General features: G+C 44.0%; 1 protein-coding gene and 1 long non-coding RNA gene across 8 annotated transcripts in view; one reads left to right on the forward strand and one right to left on the reverse strand.

Moving 5' to 3' along the window:
• LOC143308251 (uncharacterized) overlaps positions 1-21,813 on the forward strand; it is a 124,295-nt gene that overhangs the window by 70,801 nt on the left and 31,681 nt on the right. For all 4 annotated transcript variants that reach the window (XR_013065240.1, XR_013065241.1, XR_013065243.1 and 1 more), the window contains exon 6: positions 7,464-7,499. This is a non-coding gene — a long non-coding RNA (uncharacterized LOC143308251). The remainder of the gene's footprint in view (positions 1-7,463; positions 7,500-21,813) is intronic.
• Hr4 (nuclear hormone receptor 4) overlaps positions 1-21,813 on the reverse strand; it is a 114,536-nt gene that overhangs the window by 68,346 nt on the left and 24,377 nt on the right. The window lies entirely within an intron of this gene.

The raw sequence follows: 21,813 nt of genomic DNA on the forward strand, positions 1-21,813 counted from the left end.
TGATCGTTGATGAAACAGATGTTGGCGAAGAAATTTCTTGCGCGACGATGACGGAAAGTAGAAGCATCGAGTTCCCGTCGTCCGCATCATCGCGTTTCTCCATCGGGCCACGAAGAGGAGAGCCCTCCGTCAATCGGATCGCAAGTAGAGCGTGCACATCGTGTGTACGCGAACGGACCCTTTACCGGTGAACTCGTGTTCGGAAAGCTCACTCGCGTGAACTCTATGCTCCGAAGGTTCGAGCTTCATCGCGAAGGAAAATCTTTCTCTCAAACTGAGAGCACTCTTCTTCTCTTTTCTTTACAAGTTTCTTACTTAGGACTCGAGTTCACTTTTCTAATTGAAGTAATTCGAATAGCAATTAAAAATATTTCTCTCTTCATCGTCGATTTCCTCGAATATTTGCTTTATTTTTATAAACAGCTATAATTAAGAAAAATATTTTCGTTACACTGTCGTCTTTCGAAGCACGCTCCTACGCGTACGGCTGACTTTTCATTGATTCAATCCCCTGCCGTTTTACCTTTGAGAAATTTTTCTCGGTGAACGACTCGGGAAACGACGGTCTTAATTAAAAAGTTAATTTCAAGTAATATTTGGAATATTTCCAAGCGATCAAGCGGACCATCGTTATCGACGGATCGAGCGGAACGGATAGGAAAAAGAGGCGCGAACGTCGGGTTGCTTGAAAAATGAATGCCGGTATGAATAGAAAATGAACTGGCGCGTGATCTCGAACGAACGCGCTCCTGAAGGCGAAGGAAAGTGCATTGCATAACATAATAAAAACTTCAATAACTTCGTCCTATATTCCAAAGTAATTGGCCTTCCTCTAATATGCACGACACCTTCTTGCCGCGGCGGTAATTCATGCTGTGCGCGAGTTGTTACATATTCGAAAAAAAATCGACTCCCCTCTCGACGATGGAACGCCGCGTTGCGTACAGCCTTGCGCAAAATATCGCGATCTACGTTACTCTTGTCACGTCGCATCGTGGAAATCGAGCTTCACATTAGAATATTTCCATTCGCAACTTTGACACCTCGATTATCTAGATATCAGACTTGGAACTTTTAAATATTCCCTCAATTATTCGATGGAAATTGAGAAAATTTCTTAATTTTCAATCGCGTATAAATCCTGGCTTTGATACTTGAACCGATTCCACGATCGGCTGCACAATTACGAGATGACCTAATATAGCCGCAATTTAGCGCCTACGATCCACTTGCATCCCAGATTCATCGGACGAGCGTACATTTGAACTTCATCCCAAGTTCAAGCTCCCCGTACACAACCCCATGATCGAGCGACCTAGATCGAGCGCCTGACCCACCCCCTCGAAAGCCACCCACTGCGCTAGAAAGCATGCGTCGAACGAATTTCGACCTCGAATCTAGCAGACCGACAAAATACACCCCTTCCGTGTCCATCGAAAATTCCTGAAATATCTCGTGACAAATTTTTAATCCACCCTTCGGTACCACTCTTATCCGACACGCACGAATCGTCACGCGTTCGAGGCGTTCGTTATCAGTCCGCAACTGCGACGAAAGCATCCTCCGAGCGGAGAACAAGAGGGGTTGGTTTGTGTTTGACGAGGGAAAATCAGGGCGCTTAGATGAACGAATCCATCCCTGAGCGTGTATCGCGGCTGTCGGATAGTGTGTTGCATGCGGCATGCACGCAGACACGCACACGATGCAGCTCGATGCACCGAGGAGAGCGAGTACGTGTAGCTGCACGAGGCGGAGAGGGGGTTGGAGCGCGACGGGGCGGAAGGGAGGAGGGTTAGGTGTAGTATCGGTCATTACCTCCGGCGAGTAACTGGGTCAGTCGTCACAGCGCCTCGGTTCGCTCACTGGCTGCTCGTTTTGCATCGTTCTCCCACCCTCTCGTTCTCTCTTTCTCTCCTCTGTCTCTCATTTCTCTCTCTCTCGTACCTTCCCTTCCATCGGCCTCTCTCTCTCTCTCTCTCTCCGTCTCTCCTTCCTCTTTGTCACTCTGTTCGACCGTATCCCCGCTTCGAAACCTTCCACACGATTCTCGAAGCGGCCACAGGAGGTTAGACCTTGGATCTGAACCGCGGCTTGTACAGAAAACATCCGCCTTTTTTCTTTTCCATTTTCTTTCTGCCTCCCCCTCCCCCTCCCCGCCGTTTTCGCACCGGGAGAGACGTTTCACGGCTGCGAGATCCAGCGAGGCTCGTTTGCCTTTTCAGGGAACAACGACCACCTCTGTTCAGTGGAACAGGGTGGATGGTTCGAGCGACTCGCGTTCCGGGGGTTGAATAAGATTTCGCGATGATTATTAACCCTTCCTCGCCGCGGAGGATATTCCTGGAAGGGTTGCGTTAAGGGAGGACACGTGTAAAAGGAATTTTCACTTTCGGAGTACATCGAAATTTTTCTTTCTCGATGTTGATCCAAATTCAAGCTTTTGTTCGTTAGATTTGATTTGCAATCCGATTTACTGGTTCGCGTTATCGATAGAATATTAATACCATTGGAAATACTTTTTCCTGTGATCGAGTCACAAGGGCATTCGACGTGTTAACGCGTATTGTATACCGTGCATAGACGTCATTCATGACCTACGACGTTCAGCTACAGGGAAACTTCATTTACAAGATAAATAAGTGTTTTTGCTAGGTTCTAAGGTAGAAGCAGAATGCGATTGTAATAAAAATCGATATAAAATTGCTTCTGTGTAAATTGAACGTACGGTAGAACTTTTTAGTAAATAATCTGAACATTGGTTTTCTAAAAATAGAACGCTGCAAATACTCTAATCAAATATAAGACAACAAGAAAGGCATTATCAATATTCTATAAATATCAGGAACAATTGATTCAACTATTTTTACCATCTTCCTTAACCCCTTTTTCTTTTCCGCCAGTTTAACCCACTCTTCCGGCAACTTTCAATCGACAAGAAAAAGAAAAGTTGCTACCTGTTGGGAATGAAACGTTTCCATGTGAAAAACTCATGGTTTTACGTGACGCGTTCGTTGTTGCAACGAAAGAAAGAACGCTTGATGTGTTTCGTTATGCAACCAAAGCGAAGGACAGGTCGTTGTGCGATAGCAATTACCTACCGCGAGCGGAAGAACGAGGCACGGAGAGGGAACGGCTGGGTGATAGCAGAACGGAAGGGGTGGTGTGAACTAATTTCTGGTGACATTAGCATTTCATTACGCGAGTAATCAAGTGCCATGATTGTTACATCGAATCACCTTTTCCGTGATAATTGACTCGAACCCTTTCGATCAGAAGGGTTGGAGAGATGAGAAATATAGTATAACCGATAATTATTCCAGCAAACAATTTATTATCCCTTTTGTATTAATAATATTTATGAAGCATTTATGTAGTCGATTCTGTCATCAAACCATGTTAAATTATCTGTCTTGGGTGACTATTTCAACAGGGTGTAATTAAACTATAATAGAGACTATTATAAACTTTCTAAATGAGAAGTTAGCGCTGACGGTAATTTGCTACTTTGGAGAAAAATGTGTTTGAAACAGGATTAATTCGAAGAATCTGGAAGCGGTGTTCCAGAAGCCATCAACTACTCCGGTGAACTCTAGTGGACCGGAAGTCGTTGGAGTATGTTCTAGCGAGAAAGCAGCGAACAGCTTGCATTCGGGGTATAAATATTCGAGGAACGAGGTAAATTGCAACGTCACCGTGGCCAGTCGAATCGTTGTCTCGTACGGTCACGTCGAAATTGTTCGCGGTGCGCGATTAACGGGTTCGAAGCGTTGCATATCAGTATTATGAGGGGCATTCTGGGGCAAAGGTTGAGGAACGCTGTCTCCCCTCGAGCTCCAACCCTCCGCCGAGCTACCCGAAACCCTTCCCTCTTCAACTCTCTGTCGAGTTACCTCCCTCTTTCACCGCTCTTCCACCTCCTCTCCGATCCTCCCCACCTTTGCCGTCACTCAGGCAATACTCTCTTGGTGCTTTCGTCCGACCTACCCCAATATCCCTCTTGCTTTCTCTCTCTCTCTCTCTCTTCCTCCCTCCTACCTTGTCTGCCCCTTTTCACTCTTCCGCTTTCGTTCACTCTCACTCTTTCTCTGTCTGTCGTTCAGCCAAGGGTGCCCCTCTTGCCGGTACGGGCCGACACTCGTCCCATCCACTCCTTTTTCTCTCCCTTTCTCTCTCGCCGCTCGCGGATGTATCCGATGAGTCTCTCCTTCCGCCTGCCGGGTTTCTTTCTTCTTCGCTGACGTTCGCCGCCGTTACACCGTTCCCTTGATGCCGTTGTAAACTGTTCCGGGATACTTTGCTCGCTTGGAACCCTTTCTTTTTACCATCCACTTCTCACGGTTTCTTCTTCTGTCGGCCAGAAGATCGAGAGAATCCTGTTGTCGGATCTTCCTCGGGTTTTATACCGTGGCGAGGGTGTAACCCCTCGCGAAATCGCACAGACTGATTCGGTGGCTGGCTTTGAACAAGATTCGGGTTTTAAAAAGTTAGCCTACTCCGATGCGATTCTTTGAGAAACGGAATAGGAGAATAAGTTTGTGCCGTTTGACTTTTTCTTTGCTTTTCTTCTGTTCGAAGAGGTTTGATAAGGTTGTATAAAATCTGTATACATGGAGATTGAATTTCAATGGTTGCGAGTTGAAAAGATTCGCGAAGCGTAATCTTTGCACCGATGATAAGCCGTTTATCAATGATGACGTACGGTTCGCTGGTATTTCGAATCGATAAAACTCGAGCAGAGTGAACACACGTAAAAATAGATGCCGACCTACCCTAACCGACTCTAGACGCACCCCCTCCTTTTTCTACCTCCTTCTGTCCGTCTTTTATCGAATATCTCACGGAGCTTTTTCTTTTACGCTTTTCTTGTCCTTTGCCACACTCCTCGAATACTTTATACCCTCTCAACCCGTTCTGTTAGTATCTCCTCTGAAATACCAGGACTTAACTTCCTCCGCAACGATGGGGAATTTTCTCGAGAATTGAATGTGGGTCGTGGGTTCGTAAAATCGACCACAAAGAAATCTATTCCCTTTGAATATTACCGGGGATGAGGGGAAAGCTTTCTTAATAATTTATGACCGCTTCTTTTGTAATCAACATTGAAGTAATTCAAATGCAGAATTCAAGAACATTTATGTTGCAATAATTACACGTAGCGTGTATCACTTAATTAAAGAAATATCGAATGTAGATTCTCGTTGATAATATTAGTCCAATCAGAATCATCTGAATCCAGCATTGTAATAGAATATTTCGCGACCTAGTTCGATCGTGTTCCACGAACACAGCTTTCCTCGTTCGTTCTCGTCTTTTCATTCCTCTGTCGCGTCGATCCTCTTTCATTTCGCTTCTTTTTTTTCCTCTGCTACGCGTTTCACGGTGTCTCGCTGCTTTTAAAGAGTCTTTAATACGAGAGAATGCACGCGATTTGCTGCGTCGACGAGCAGCTTCCGGGTCAAAAGAACGCGGGATTGAGCGAGGTTGTGCAAAGAATTCGCTGTATTCACGAACCACCTTAATTTTTACCTTCGTTTGGAGAACTCTATAACGCATCGATTCTCAAATCAAATGTGTAACAATTTTAAGAGATTGAAAATCGTTGCAATACAATCCCAATTGATTTTGTTTGAAAATTTCAAAAATATCTTTGTTCAATTCTAAATGAAATGTGGGAGGAAATCGTTTGCGCGATGATTAGAAAATGAAAAATTACGCGTCGATGAGAAGCCGTGATTTCAAACGATCGTCGCGATGCGCTGAGCCGCCTAGAAGCCAGTCTGATAAAGCGTCTATTTTTGCGAGCGTAAAAGCCGGCTGTGCGCGCTGCATCGGCGCTCTGCGTGAAGAGGGTCGTGCCACAATGCATGCTGACCCATATTCGGGTCGTTGCTATTTCAGATCCATCCTTTCCATAGAGGAAGGTCGTCGGACTACGTGGCGAGCGCTGTTATGTAACCAGCGCGGCTTGTTTTTAACGCCCGCTTCGAAAACACGCGATTCTACAATGAACGAGTTGAAAAAAATCGACGATTGATCGACGAATTAAAAGTGTCAGATTTTTTAATTTCTATATGTTCCAATTTTTCTTTTTTTCTTTTCATTTTTTTCGGATCACTAGTATTACGTGCACGATTTTAGATCGTACGTGCGTCATAACTGCAGTGCTTTTAATACTTTTATAGGAGCAGTAATTAAAATACAAGTAACGTGGAAATAAATGAAATTCGGTGAACGAGAAATATTAGTTTCAAGAGATTCCTGCAATTAAGTTTATTCTTCTTCAGGAGTTTTCTAAATAGACTTTTGAATTTTTATAGATTTAGTTATTAAACTATTATTATGTTACTTTTAAAATTAATATATCATAGAATTATAATAGTAATATTCTTATTATTACTATTACAAGTAGTATTATTAATGATATAATAACACTAACGATATTGTAATATTTGGAATGTTAACAGTAAAATACTAATTACATGAATACTAACTACGTAAGCAGTAAGCCATAAGTGCACAGTTTACAGTTGGCCATGTCGTCAATAGCAGACACACCTCTTCTTCTTTTTCACTTGAAAACTTCTTGCACAATAACGAGGTGTGTTTAGGGTCATTGTCTCGTGAAATGAAAGTCTGTTCTATGATTTCTATTTTAGAAACAATTTCGCTGTGCGACCTATTTATTTAAATACCGGTGCCCAGAGATAAATATTTAATAATCATTATCCAATATTTATAATATCATTCCATACATTTTTCACGTTTATTCAGATAAATTATTAGCTCTGGATTTGTCTACCTCATTTACGTCCATGCACGTTCGATTAGGAAAGTTTCATGTGTCATAAAACATTGTAGATTTAACGAAACATTTCGAGCGAACGCAATAAATGGTAGTTAATTTCTCGTAGATGCATTGTAAAATTGATTCGAGCACAATTGAGCCTATTTATTATTATTTATTGTCTCTATCCACTTGCCATAGTCGTACGGTTACGTAACAGACTCATTGAAAATCATCACATACATTATAGCATCATTATCGTGTGAATCCTGAGAACTTGTTTCATTAAACCTCGTTCTTTTATGAAAAGTATTCCCACCGAATAGAATTTGATAATGCTGTAAAGTGTTTGATTGTTATTGACCGAGAAATTCAGTTTAATCGGTGTCTGACTGTGCGTCTGACCAATACTTGACCTATACTACTGCGAATTTGGTTTTTTCCGTTCAGAGGTCACAGAATCAAACTTGCTTAGATTCTATTGAATGTTAAATTAATAAAAACCGATTGTTTAATAAATAATATGATTCTCATGTTATACTTCCCTCACAGAAAAAACAGAATATGCATTGAAGCGAATGGAGTCCGGTTTTCGTGAATCTGTGTAATTTCAAACGAAACTTCGAATGATATTTAATGAAACACAGATGAATAACATATTATTTCTGTTATGTTTCAGGTTTCACAGAGGATGTGCTGGAGAAAGGCAGTGGTGGTGAGTGAGATAAAAATTTGTTATCAGATATTTTATTGTACCAAAGTAGAAGTAGGAGCATGCACAACAAGATTGTTTATTGCATGCATTTTTCCGCGAGAAATTTATAGAAGCATAGCTCGTATCAAAATAGAACTAGTGTGATAAGATAAAAGTGCTTTTACACATCACGATTATATATAGCGTGACACAGAATGTCGAAACCGTAGTGCAATCGACTTTCCGAGTCTCTTAAAATCCAAGGAAATGATAAGTCTAGTTAAAGTCATCAGAACGTATTTACGCGCTTAACGTGGAAAGATTTCCAAGTAGCGGTCACTTCACTGGACGGTGAAGTCACTCCAATGATATCCTCTAATCATCCTAAATAGTCCAGTTACAACCACGTCGAGTCTCGCGTACTGATTTCAATGAAATTCACAGATTAATACCGGAATATGAATAGTCTTTGTCTAGCAATTTAATACGAGGGGTCTAATTATAAATTTGCAAGATAAAATTCTTCAAAGTTATGAATTATTCATCGAGTCATTGGCAGTAGACGGACACAATCGTACGGTATAAAAATATTATTCTTTTCATTCTGTTGAATAATTTTCTCTCAGGAAGATATAAAATTTTCCAAGAGCGTACACTGGTTTCAGCGAATTTCCCGGGACGGTTTCCTCGTTTTCCCTCGCATCCAGCTTCCCCTCGGTTCACTTTCGCTCTCGTTCCCGTTCCCTCTCGCCTTATCCCTTTATTTAACCGGGTATAGCAAGCCTAGATAGCGCGCGGACACCATGCTTTCGTCGACAATTTCACGCCTGGTCGAACAGGCGAACCGTGCATTATGCCGATGCACGGGAACGATAAGATACGCCCAGCTTGCTCTCACCTTGAACGCGGAACCTTAAAGACCGTAATCGAGGAAAACCCGTTTTCCGAGCTGTCGACGAGGCGCTCTCAATCCGTTCGCGACCACCGCGGCCCGAAGCGGAGATCCATGGACGAGCGTAGACTAACCTCGACGACAGTCCTCGAGACTTTTAACCCGGCATATGAAATGCTGTTTGCTTTTTATTCGCTGACGTAACCGCTGGAACTGGAGCAAAAAACGAATTGTGTTTTAATTGCGTAATTAGCATGCAAGCGTTGGGACGTTCGTGCGAACTAACTTTGTGCAAGCTACAGGAATGCCTTTTATATCGGATTAGGACAAATAGTAATCTTTCTGCTTTTCCCAATTGCAAGATTCTTCTTAAATTATGTTTGATAAAAGATATGTTTCATTAAGAAATTATTTAAAAAGAAGGGTAAAATTCGTGACTTCCAATCCCTAATCGCCTGAACGTACACAAAAAAGCCCATTCACCAAATGCATCGGTTCTCCCAAACCCTATGCGGTCGCGATGATCGTCGTTCCTGTCAACTTTTGAACCTTTCTCGTCGTCCCTAAAAAAATCCCTTCGACAAATCCCCCTGGATCGGCCAAAACTACGGTACGATGTAGAGTATGAAAAAAGCGGACAGCGGGCGGGTAAGAGATCGAGGGAGAGGGGTACAGCGATCATTAATCGTTGGACCCTCGCGGGGGTCCAGTGTCGTCGCATCCGCTGCACTTTCTCTCCCGTCGATGCCGTTGCAGCGGTGCACTGGCAGGGTGTAGGTTACGCGGCGTGAAACGTCGCCGGTGAATCCCCACCTGGAATGCACCTCGTCGTCGAATGCACGGTTCCACCCCACCACGTGGCCAGTCTCACTCTCCGTGTTCTCCCCACCGAATACGGTGTGGTTGCACCTCCGTGTCCCACCACCATTCTCGGGTTCCCCTACGTTCGTGATACAACCCGTTGCCTTCCGTGTCACTCCTTCTCTTGATCGTTCGGTTTACGGTATCCCTGCCACCGGTACCGACAGACCCACCACCATACGAGCCGTCCCCCCCCACTTGCCGAACGGTTCTGTATACCTCGCGTTCGCATGAATCAGGGGGTGGACAGAGGATGCGCATGCGTGAAAATAGTAAACACTCCCCGGCTGCGCAATGCGACTGGCGTTGAGGCAGGCCCGGGACGCAGGCCGAACAGACGACAGCATCACCAGCAGCAACAGAGGTGCAGCAACAACCTCGGCTATATGCACGGATAGGTGAAGGAGGACAGGTATACGCGAAGGAAAGGGGGTGGCCTGGGTGGGCAGCTCGATACCGGTCTGGGTTCAATGCACACCGCTCACCCACCCCAACCGACAATTCACCCCTTCCTTTCCGTACCTGCTTCTACTACTCTTTCAACCCCTTCTCAAACCATCCGCGGATCATGCACTATATACTCGTACCCCTACTCTCCCGATATCTCTCTCTCTTTCTACCCCTATTTTCCAACCCTCTACCGTTGCCAACACACTTCGAGGGCTTTCTCGTTTCACTCGATCCGTCCTTGCCTGACGTTCGACTTAACCACTTTCATCTCCTTCCTTCTTACCACGAAGTTCGTCAACTGGAGGTGGAAAGATGTTTTCTAGCGGAGAGAAAAGAGGACGGTTTGCGGATGGTCAGGGTACGGGATAACCGAGACTCCGTGATGGAGGAAGAGCGAGACGGATTTGGAGTTTTTGCGAGCAGATCGCGAGATATGGTAGGTTGTTACGGAAGCCGGGTTATAAGCTGGTTTTTTTTTTCCTTTCGACGGATTTTAGGTGTTATTATTACCTCGCAACGGGATCGAACACTTGGTCGATACTTTTAGAAATTAATTATCAATTGTTCGAAATGTTTCTAAATCAATTTCTCGTTGTCTAAAAATGAAATTTTATCGTTACGTGAAATTTGATAGAATAACTTGAATTATTGCTCTCGCGATCAGTGGCAACGTAATCCGACAACGAGATTGGGTGAAAACGAGGGTAGGTAAGAAGAGCGACGATTTCCTCGACTCCGAAACGCATTACGTCAAAGTTTGTCGGAAGGTTTCGCGTTCGCGGTACATTTCTGCTGAACAGGAAGAAAACGACCGTCCATCGGTTCTTGACTGCGTGAAATCTTGTTTCACGCTAGATGAGGTAATGGGGCTGTATAGAAAGGGAACGAGCGGAGTGTTTTATGTAGCGTGGTTGTTGAATCGAAAGCAAATAAGGACGGAATTTCTGAAACTAGAAACCCCGTTGGTCGTCGATGCTTATCACAATTTGAGGATGAGAAGAAGCTACGAGGATTCGCATAGTATATTATGACTGAAAGAAAGCACGAGTGGTTGCCTGACACGTTTTAAACTGGATTTTCGATGGAATTTATTATAGCGCTCTGCTTTTCTAAATAGAACTATGATGACTTAGAAAAACGATGTTGCGGTGGGATTCCTAGAACAGCTCGTACGAAATTTGCAAACATCTCAAGTTATAAATATAACCGATGGAGATGTCCCAAATTCGAGTTCTAATACAGATTTACAAAAATGACCGGAAAACATTTTTCTCAAGACATCGTTTTGTCTCGGAGAGAATTTTCCATTGGGTATTTTATGCTTTCTGCAAGTTCGTGTCCTGGCCACGTATCTTCCTTCTGGTTCGTATTGAATTACACGCAATGTTAGAATCCTGTGAGCGTAGCCACTCTGTTTCGTTATCACTAGCTGGTTGGCAAGCGATCCAACCGTTCTGTGCCTTATCGGTTGACAAAGGCAAGCTGGCATCGTCACCTAGTCGCGACCATTGCCAAAGATATCGAGGGTTAAAGACCTATCCGTACGTTACAAACCGTCGTAAAATACAGTTAACTCGAAGATAAAGACGTAGACGAACGTAAAATTTAGAAAATGAAAATAACGTGAAACATGATATTGAATTAATATCGGGCTTCTCTCCATGGTCCGCCGTCCGAGTTTTTACCAAAATGGTGAAAATCAAGAGGTCCTTCTTAATTATAATTACTACTCCGTTTCTTAAGAGATCAAATCTTCTTTGATCACGATACGTGCATTTACGGACGAAGAAATAATTCATTGGCGGGGTCGAAGCACAAGCGGATGGCGTGTTTCGATCGTGGTCTAGCAAGCGAGCATCGAAAAGATAGAGAGGAAGCCGGAGGCGAAGGAGGGTTCAAGCCAAGAGAAGACATCGAAATTGACATGTCCCCCGGGAATACCTCTGTTCGCATCAATCGAGCTTTTCCAACGTAGTCGACGCCCTCAGCTACTATTTCGATCTTGAAGAACGAACGAGGAAAAAAGGAGACACAAAGAAGCACGCGAACGAGAATAGTCCGTCACCGGGCTGTTTTGACGAACCGCCATATTTACGATACGCTCTTTTTACAGAATCGCGAGAAACAAATGATCCCTCGCCGTTTTATCACCGCCTCTGCTCGCTCGTTCCGGAAACAAATGAACACTTTTAAGAAATTGACGGCGTTCCACAGTCTCGAGTTTTTCCTTCGGCTCGAGACCGTAACCCCGCGGACGTTTCACTTTTATCCTCTCGTTTTAACGTCTCCCGCGTTATCTCTCTCTTTCTTCTTTTCTTTCTTTGCGTTGTCGCGTTAAACGCCTGCACGATGGACAGAGTATTTCCTTTGTTCCGTTGGACCATGATGGGTCGTTTGTCGGGAAGGAAGAAAGGAATTTCGTTTTTGGACGTTAAGCGTAGCTGTGATCGAATTCGAACTTCTGGACAAATTTCGAACGACTTAAGTTAACGATGACAGAAAAGAATCTTTCGTACTTCTATTCTTCAAAAAGTGACATTGAAAGTTTCAGCAAATTCAACGATTTCAAGAAAGTAATTTAAAAACTTTCATTCGCAATATTCTATTACAATGATAAATTCAATAATTTACCCTGCGCCAAAGAATAGTTAATATTCATTCAACAAATAAATGATACTAGCCATTGCTGTCTAAAACCAACGAAGAAACTTAAATCAGTAAGAAGATAATAATGCAGATTCACCCTATCACCCCCTTCGTCTGCCATCCTCTCGACAAGCAACCACAGCAGAGAAGCACTTAATCCCTAAAATCGCAATAACATCGTACCTCCTAGTGGAAGGATGCAGCATGCGGTATCCGAGGGGAAGAAGTAAAGCGTCTCCGCGAACTAGAACTTCGAGAAGGGACGCATTGACCCTGGCAGCCGGAAAATGCAAGCTCGTCCGCCCGCCTGGTCCCGTCGCGGCGCGTCTCGATTCACTACGCCCGTCGGCCGTAAGACGGAAATCGAGGTGACATCGATAATTGGCCGATCCAGGCCGAGCGGATTGATCGTCGCGGTCGATTTATCGTACGCGAATTGCAGTGTCGAGGCGCGAATCGATCGCGATTAAAAGTCCTGCACCGATGTAAACAAACTGCGGAGCTCCGAGAGGAACAGCGAAGAGGGCGGAGGGAGGATGCTGCTAGGCGGAGGAAGAGAGAGCCGTGGAGAAAGAGAGTAACAGAGAATGGGAGTCGTTGGTGCGTTACCTCGCGGAGGTCATTGACCGAGGGTGGCAGAGAGAAGGGAGGGGTAGCAATAGGGGTTGGAGCAGCTGGAAGGGGTTTCGACTCGAAGCAAGAGAGGCTAGAGAACGAGAGAGGGAAAGAGAGAGATAGCGTGCAAGGGATGTTGGAGGGGTTCGCGTGCAGTTGCATCGACCGACGGCTCAGCTGTGCATCTGGATCCCCTTCTCGTCCTCGCGCCCCGCGTCGACGAACCCTTGCTTTTGCAGTTCGTTCTCCTCTCTCCCCTCGCTCCTCTACGCCCCTGGCCTAACCTAGCGCCAACAAGTTCGCCAAGCGAGTCCCTCACACCCCTTGCGGCCCGGACCTCGCGCAACCACCGAATCGACGACGCCGTCACGGGGGATGCTGCGCTGTGAACGTGACCCTCAAAACGGCACAGCGTGTACAACACCCCGCCCACGGATAGAAACCGCCGTCGCGCTCGCTGCTCTACGATCCGTTCCGCTCCGAGACACGTATGAACGTGGTGGCTGTCGCTAATGAATCGGCACTATGCTCTCTCACCGAGCTTCCTGAACTTCGGTCCTCCCTTAAGACGCGGGAGGTTCAACGAACCCTGGCAAACTCGAACCGCCTTTCGAACGACTTCGGATTCTCCTGCTGCTACGCGTCGTGCCGAGTATCGATGAGGTACTTCTTCTTTCATGGGCTTTTTCCTTCGTACGGATTTTGGTCGGGGTGTTATCGATTCGGGCTGCTTCCCTATTCGAACGATTCGACGAGATTTATGCTTATCGAAGAAAAGCATGATAAATTCATCAACCCCCTATGCAAATTAATATTTAGATAACAGGTTATTAATATGGGGGTTAAGAATCTTTGAATTACAATTTTTTTTTTCTATATCATACGATGGAAATGAAAGAATTATTATCGAACGAAGATGGAAATTGTAAATGAATAGGTATAATAATATTTGAACATGTTCTGACGGATAAAAATAATTAAGAGCAGATTGAATATGAAGCCGAACGAACGAGTCACTGAAACGAACAAAGAAAACAGTATCAGTGATTAAAGTCTATCCCTGGTTGATTGTAAACGTTCTCTACAGACAGGGATCAGCATATGCGATACGCAACAAGTCGGCACACCGTGAAAATATGGGGCTGATGTTATTGTTCCATTCAATTTGATTCTGCTGCGTTATTAAAAGCAGAGACGAAAGGTATTCGGAGCATCCGTTTATCGTTGAAACTCAACATTTAAATTTGGAGAATAATTTACCTCTAAATTCTCTTTCTGTAAAAAAAAAAATCGATGACAAAAACGAATCGACATTTAAATTGTAAATTATCATCATACTTCATAATGTTCAAGGAATACCACAACCGTTTACCCTCGTCACTGAGATCATGAAAAAAACATGATTCCACATGCCTGGTCCCCATAAAAAGGAATCATAACGCTCGAAAGACGATCAAACAAAATTAACCCTCACCGTCGGAAGAACGGTGATCTCGCATCGCAAATCGAGAAGCAACAACGTCGAAACGACCAGCACCCCTCTCGCGTTTTGCACAACCTCCAGCCAGAGTTGCTGGCATAACCGGCGGTACCGGCACTCGTTTTACGACCGGCAGACCGGTAGTCTGCTGCATTATACGATATACGACCGGCGGCTATATCCACGTGTCTGGCTTGCCACCGTAGCGAACCAGGGTGGTTTCAGGTGGGGGGGGATCGAAAAGTCTTTGAAAAGTCGGCCCACGAACGACTTCTAGACGAGGTTATTGGCCAAAGGATATGTTAACTCTGCCAGCGAATGTCACTACAGCCCTTTGTATGTATGCAATTACATATACGTATATCGGGCAGAAATTAGTTGACAATCATTTAGGTAAGTTGGAAAAATTCTAACTGGATTGTTTTTGAAGTATCGTAACTGAAGTAAGGGATGATTATATCAGTAACTCTCCGTTTCTTTCTCAATCCTTTGACGAGGATTTAAAATCCCTCGACTGCATATCGAGGAAGATGATTTCCAGTTATGGGGATACGTAGTATCCATGACAACGTTTACCACACTCTGATGTACACGTTACACTCGGCCAGAATGATGGGGTAGGTCAACGTACGGTTTGTCGCTTGGCAACCTAACAACCTACCCCGCGACCAACTGCATCCAAGGACTAAACCCTCCTTTTTCTTTTTTTTTTTTTCTTTTTTTAATCACCGCCTTTGTTCCGCGGTTCGATTGTCTCCACGTTCGAAGCGAGCCCGAGGTAAGGGAGGGGCGGAATCCGTAGAAGTTTGATCGACGACGAGGGTAGCAGAGGAGCTTTGCTTTTTCCACAACTACTCGGATGAATGGCCCCTATTTGCAGGGTTGTTTCGAAATCGACCCCTCGGGAGCGTAACCTACATTCCAAACCAGCCAGCTCGTTCCTCTGATTCCTTATTTTTATTATCCAATTTTCTTCGCTTCGAAGTCCATCATTTTAACCCTTTATTGTTACATGTTATCGGAAAGTGCGCGATTCAAGTTTCATTTGATTTTAGAAAAAAATATTTAAACATCATCCGTTCGAGGGGTAAGAGAGGGATCTTATGGTAGGTTGAGAAATCGGCAACTCGGTAGGTGGTCGTCGTAAGTCGTCTAGTTGGAATTAGGTTAAACTACGAGCAATTATGACAGGATATGATTTAGCTTGACTTTCTTAACCATCAATTTCTGCTGTGTGCACACGCCAACGGTTGTCCGCACGCCACTGTTCCACCGGTCAGGGACGGCCTTTGACACGTATTCCCCGATAGCTCTTGCTATCGCGTTCACGAACAGTAGGATGCATCGCAAAAATCTTTCTATTATTAGTAATTCAATCGCGCTGATAACTCTAACGAGAGAAGGTCGTAATTATACGATACTTATCTTATTTTTCAGTAGATCGATCAGGGAGAGAATTGTACCAAACATAGAAGCGATATTTATGTATTATAGGTCAAACAAAGATTGCACTCGATCGTTCAAAGATTTCTAAAATTGATTAAATTAAATTTTTTCTAGTAATTCGAGCGATCGTTAATTTTCGGACGATGGATCACCGAAATCATAATAACTTTTTATTTAATTTTTCATTTCGTTTTATGTCATGTGAATTAACGCAATGAACGCGCGAACGTATCGAATAAACGATATGCTGATTTCTAGCTAATTTGGACAATTAGTAGGCAGAAGTTGGTTAGAGATATTGGAAATAGATTAGGACAGCAATGAATGTGGGAAACGTTCGACCCTGATTAAACGAAAACAATACACCTCTTATTTGCCCAATTTCTATTGTTTTTTTTATATTGTTGTTTCATCAGTTATTTATTCATATTCATTGTATAGATAAATCAATTTAAAACTCGTTAAAATAAAATATTTCTATGAAAATATAATATAAGTTATTATAGAAAATTAATTAGCCACTGGAATCGGTAACTTTGGCAAAGGCTCAAACGCCTCTTTATTGATTACCAACTCCTGATATTAGAAACTAATATAGATACGGAGATGTGTCGTTTGATCGTATTTTACATTGTAAATATCGTTATAGGAACGGTCTGGTTGCTAGATATTTATGAGTTCGATGAACGTTAGTTAAAGTTACCAGTACACGCACACGCCTACTTTAAACAACTGTAAACTATTTCCGATAACTCATCGGAGGAGATTTAAAATTTTATCCAATAATAGTATCTCAACAATTCTAGATTTAACACTTTGACTATCGCGTTAAATTCTCTAAAAATTGTTGAATTTTTCAACATAGGATTTTGGCATAATTTCATAACATAAAAGTATCTCAAAATAACACTTATGGCACATCAATTTGAAGTTTAAAGTTTGACAAAAATGACTGCATAAATGTTTCATGAATATTTTTAATACAAATTAGCCAATTCTTCGTCAGAATAAACTATGAATCAATCGATCGTTAACTTCATATCGTCTACCACAAAATATTAAATCATTTTATTTATATTGAGAATATTCACAGAATTTTTACATAGTAATTTTCAAAAAATCTTAAGCTTTAAATTGATGTATGATAAGTGTCATTTTGTGCTACTTTTTTGTAATTAAACCAATTCAGACTCTATGTCCCGACACCCACTATTTGATATGGAAAAATTTGTCTTCTTTTCTCTGTTAATTATTAATCACTGGTAACGAATCATCGCAATTAGCGCGCTAATAATCCATATTGTATTATGCCGCACTATACACGGTTATTTCTACTGCGACTGCTAATGAATTAACACCTTCACTGCCGCAGTAGAAATGGCCACGTGGGTTAAGACATACCGAAACTCTAATTACTAAAAATTTATCATCTTTCAATCGAACTCACGATAACACGTGCTCGACAAAGAACATATTAATTATCAGAGCTGCAAAACACATAATTTTCAGTATCTCACCCCATAATCGTCACTCGAAACACTATCACAACATGACTAAAGGTCATCAACCCCTTACTATTCCCTTATCAGAAAATCTCTAAAGAAATTGACGAATTGCTTGCCGTGATCAAGACGACAAAAAGAGTATCGTCTGTTGAACCGAAGACGGTAGTCAATCCCGTTGATATCTTACCAGTCGCTTTTGTAACCGATCGATCGTTTCTCTCTCTGAAGGCCTCGTGTCTTAAATCTCCTCGATTTTTTTTTTTCCTCCTCTCTGTCTGTTCCTCTGGTCTTTCCCTTTAGAGCACCGCTAGACAAGCGTGTTTCGCCGTCGCGATTGCGCATGCACACCGCACCAGCGTCAGATTAAATTCGAAACGGCCTGTAAAGCGTTACCGAGACACGTTGTGTTTTGTGTAGTTTGGAATACGTGTAGCGCAGAGTGCGCCGTGGGGTCAACGACCCGTCTACGCTGTGGAACGTACACACACCATCGTCGAGGAACGTGTACACACGACGTACAAACACCGGTGTAACAGTGTACACGTACACGCACACACGTTGAACCAGTATCACCATGCACCTCCACCAGATGGAGCTGTGAATCTCTCTCTCTCTCTCCTCTCCTCTCCTCGAGCATCAAACCAGCGGTGTGCTTCTCTCGTTTTGCTCCGCGCAAGAATCTAGCCTAGACCATAGACGGTATAGAGAGAGCATAGAACAACGGGCACCCATGGGATATTTCCAACGAATCCTAAACGAACGATAACCACACGCAACACGTGCACCCGTGTCGCGATCCACGAGCACATGTTTCCCGGCTGCCATGACTTTTTCCGGTATCCGATGGTCCATACCGAATTTTTAAAACAACTTCGGAAGATGCAAGTTTCCATGAGCGACAGTACGCTGAATATTTGATAATTCATCGGGGGTATTCTTCGAGGTCCGTCCGTTTATCTGGTACGATCATAGGTTCATTCACTGTATAAGCGAAGAAGCGGGGTCGAAGGGCGTTCCTACGGGAAATTATCGAGTGGTTGTTGTAAATTTTTAGGAGAAGACACGTGTGGGTCGGTTTTACTTTAGATGTTGGAGGCTATTTTGAAGGGGGCCCTTGGGTCCCCCATTGATCGATTAGCTCGCGTTGGTACAGTGCCGATCATGTTGTCCTTCTCTAAGAAAAAGGGATCGTCGAAGCAGACCCATCGTCGTTTAAAGATAAAAGCATAAGCGATCCCCTAAATACGTTAATTCAGTGAAGCATGAATGAAACACGTGTCATTTATAAGTACGCTATATTTCTGCGTCTACTATACACCGGTTGGATCGCGGATGCACGTCGGACAGTAATTATTCGCGGCTGTATACGAGCATTTGCGACGACCCGATAGAAAGCAACCGTGTATCGTCCTCCCTCATGCAAACTCCCCTCTTTTTTTTTTTTGCGCTAGCAAGAATTATCGGGGTCGAGTGGCTGCACAATCGAGCAATTATAAACATTATTCGCATCGTGCTGCCATGACCCATCGCGGAAGCTCGAAAAGTAAAAAGGAAACTAACAGCTAAACGAGTTCGTCGTTAATGAACACCACGTGGAGGTAGAGGAAACCGAAACTAGATATGTTGTATGGTACGGGGGTAAAGGAATATCATGGGATTTATTCATTTTTATTAGCATCGAAACAAAGATACACCTTGGTACATGGTATGGTAACGGTTCGACGCATCACCTTCCGAGACGTCTAACCCTATTACGGATTCACGGAAAAACAACCCTTTCGAGCAAACGTCAATTACACAACGCTCGTCCCCGTCGACGACTCATTAGAGCGTAAGATTTGCTCTCGTATCGTTAGAGTCCAGGTCCTTGACCTGTCCCAGTCCACCTGGTCGGCGACCGTGTCCCCGTCAACGCACTCCCTGCTCGCACCGTTTTCTCCTCCCTCGATCCATCTCAAGAATCATCGTCCATCCCTCGATGACAATGACGATCGTAGGGGAGAAAAAAAAAGACACCTTCGGAGAGGGTGAAATTTCGTTTGACACTCGCGGAAGCACGCTGCACCCACGACGTTACACCTCATGCACCCAGGCGAAAAGCGACGAGGAAGGTCGGAGATGGCCGAGTACGCGAAGAGGAATACGGCGCACGTGCGAGCGAAACAATGATAGACAGAAGGGAGAGGCTATGGGAGGAAGAGAGAAGGAACGAGGGAGATGGTTGTGAAACCTCGTGCGAGAGGGAACGAGGAAGGGCGGTGTAGAAAGAGGGGGTCCTGAAAATCGACTGGACGTCGTCGTGCACATTCGTCGCGTTTTCACGGTCAGGCTTTATCGATCGTAGAAGGAGAGGGTGAAGGAGCGGAAGGAAAGGAGTTTCGGAGTGCATCGAAAGGGCGTTGAACCCGGCCTTTCGGCAGTCGCGGCGCCCATAATGCAACGATTGTCGTCGTGCCCGACCGTCCCGACAGCTGCCGATCTTAACGACCTTTCACAAACGTTGCCCGACAGAAAATTTTTCGTTTCCATCCGGGTTAATGAGCCTTCCCTCTTATTTTTCTCTTACCGTTTGCGTAGTCGTCGAGGTAGAATCAACGTCTGGTTGGCGTAGGTCCGAAACGTCGTGTCCCCTCGCGTTGCCAGCCACCGCGTGTTTCATAACCGACCATCGCCCGGTGAAACGTCATACTGTGTCACAAGCGTTCCGCACATTTTCGCGCGAAACTTCGCACTCACCCTGACCGTTATACCGCGAGAAACCCTTCGTCGACCCCCGCCAGACGAAAGGGCTGTTTTTCGTTCGGCGTCTTACATCCGCGAGGAAATATTAGAATACACGGTTTATCCATTAGATAAAAAGAAAAATACGTCATCGAGGGTAGCCACGAAACGGAGGTCCGCTTTCGAAGCAACCGAACCCGCCACTATTATTATTAATAGGAGTCCCTTTTCGGCATGTTCACGCCCTTCGTGGTTTTTCCATGCATCCACGGGGAGAACGGAAGGGGGACAGGAACACAGGGTGGTCGAAAGAACGAACGATGCTGTGTGTGCGTGGATGTGTCGGATAAAGAGGGATATATAGGGAGCGAGGGAGAAAGGGTGAGATAGAGAAAGAGAGAGAGTGAAGCAGAGAGGGGAGACGCATGTGCGAGCAACAACGATGTATTTCGGTGCAGCGCTCCATACACCGCGTGGAGGTCAATGCCCGTCCTTACTCCGGCCCAAGGAACGAGCGGGAGGGCATCGAGGGAGAGAAAGAGAGGTTTGCAGGTCGGGGTAGGGAGACAGAGGGCAAGCACTGAGCGGAAAAAATGAACAAACATTCAGAAAGACCAGAAAAGGGACGCTTCGAGTGCTCCTATGCCACTCCCTCCTCCTCACCCTTTCTTCGCGTATTACGTTTCGTGTTAACTTTCATGTTAATTGACCAGCTAAGATTCATGACTGATTCGAACCACTTTGTCGCACACTTTCATCTTTCCGGGGTATATTACTTCGTACTTTTTCAACCCCATCTGTAGGATATATATTTGATAATTTTCATATTCGAAACAGGGTACCGGGTGTTTTATTCCGTTTAATATGTTTGAACAAATCTAACGATGAAGGTTAAAGGGTTAATCCTTAATTTAGAAGTAAATCGTAGAAGAAAATTCCTCGAATTACTCAAAATAGATTCTCTTAAACAATAATATTTATTTAAAACTGAGAATAGTCACGTCTATCAGTGTACATCATTAATTTCGCGTTTCCGCATCCAGCTACTTGTCTGCCAGTACTTGTTCGTTTATTCTCGGTGCTGATTATGCAAACTTTTTGACGCATTGCCAATCGGCCGCGATGATTCACGAAGCCTAAGAAATTATTCTGGCTGGCCGAAAATCTGTTCGATGCACGTGTTGCACGCGGATTAACGAAAATCTCCGGGATTCTTGTTCGGTTAACAGAATCATGGGTACCTTGATATCCGATTACAATTCTTCGTCTTCTCTGAGAACCATTTTTGTTGCCATTTTATGGCCAGTGGATATTATAACTTTTCGCGAGAGCGTTGCTGCGAAAGGACACCCCAAAACCTCTTGGTCCTCCGGGTAAAAGGAAAAGAGGAACACGTAGCAGACTTGCTCGTGCAACATTGATCAGACATTACGACCAACGTCGCTGGCATGGGATATACCACTGAGGTATGTTCGTACGGTGTTCGTTTCATCATTGCAAGGGTAAATGTTTTTTAAATTATTTATTGCTGAAATTTACCTAATTTCGAATCTCATCGTTCTTTGGTCATTTCGATGATCATCAGTAATTAAGGGAATTATTATAATTACAAGGCCATTGCAAATAATTAAATATAGTATTGTGGAAAGTTAATTAGCTCTTCTATGATGATGCCCTTTTTTGATGTTTTCAAAATAGCAGCAGAATTCAAGATTATTC

Source organism: Osmia lignaria, chromosome 3, assembly GCF_051020975.1.
Source record: "Osmia lignaria lignaria isolate PbOS001 chromosome 3, iyOsmLign1, whole genome shotgun sequence".
Taxonomy (NCBI): Eukaryota; Metazoa; Arthropoda; class Insecta; order Hymenoptera; family Megachilidae; genus Osmia; species Osmia lignaria.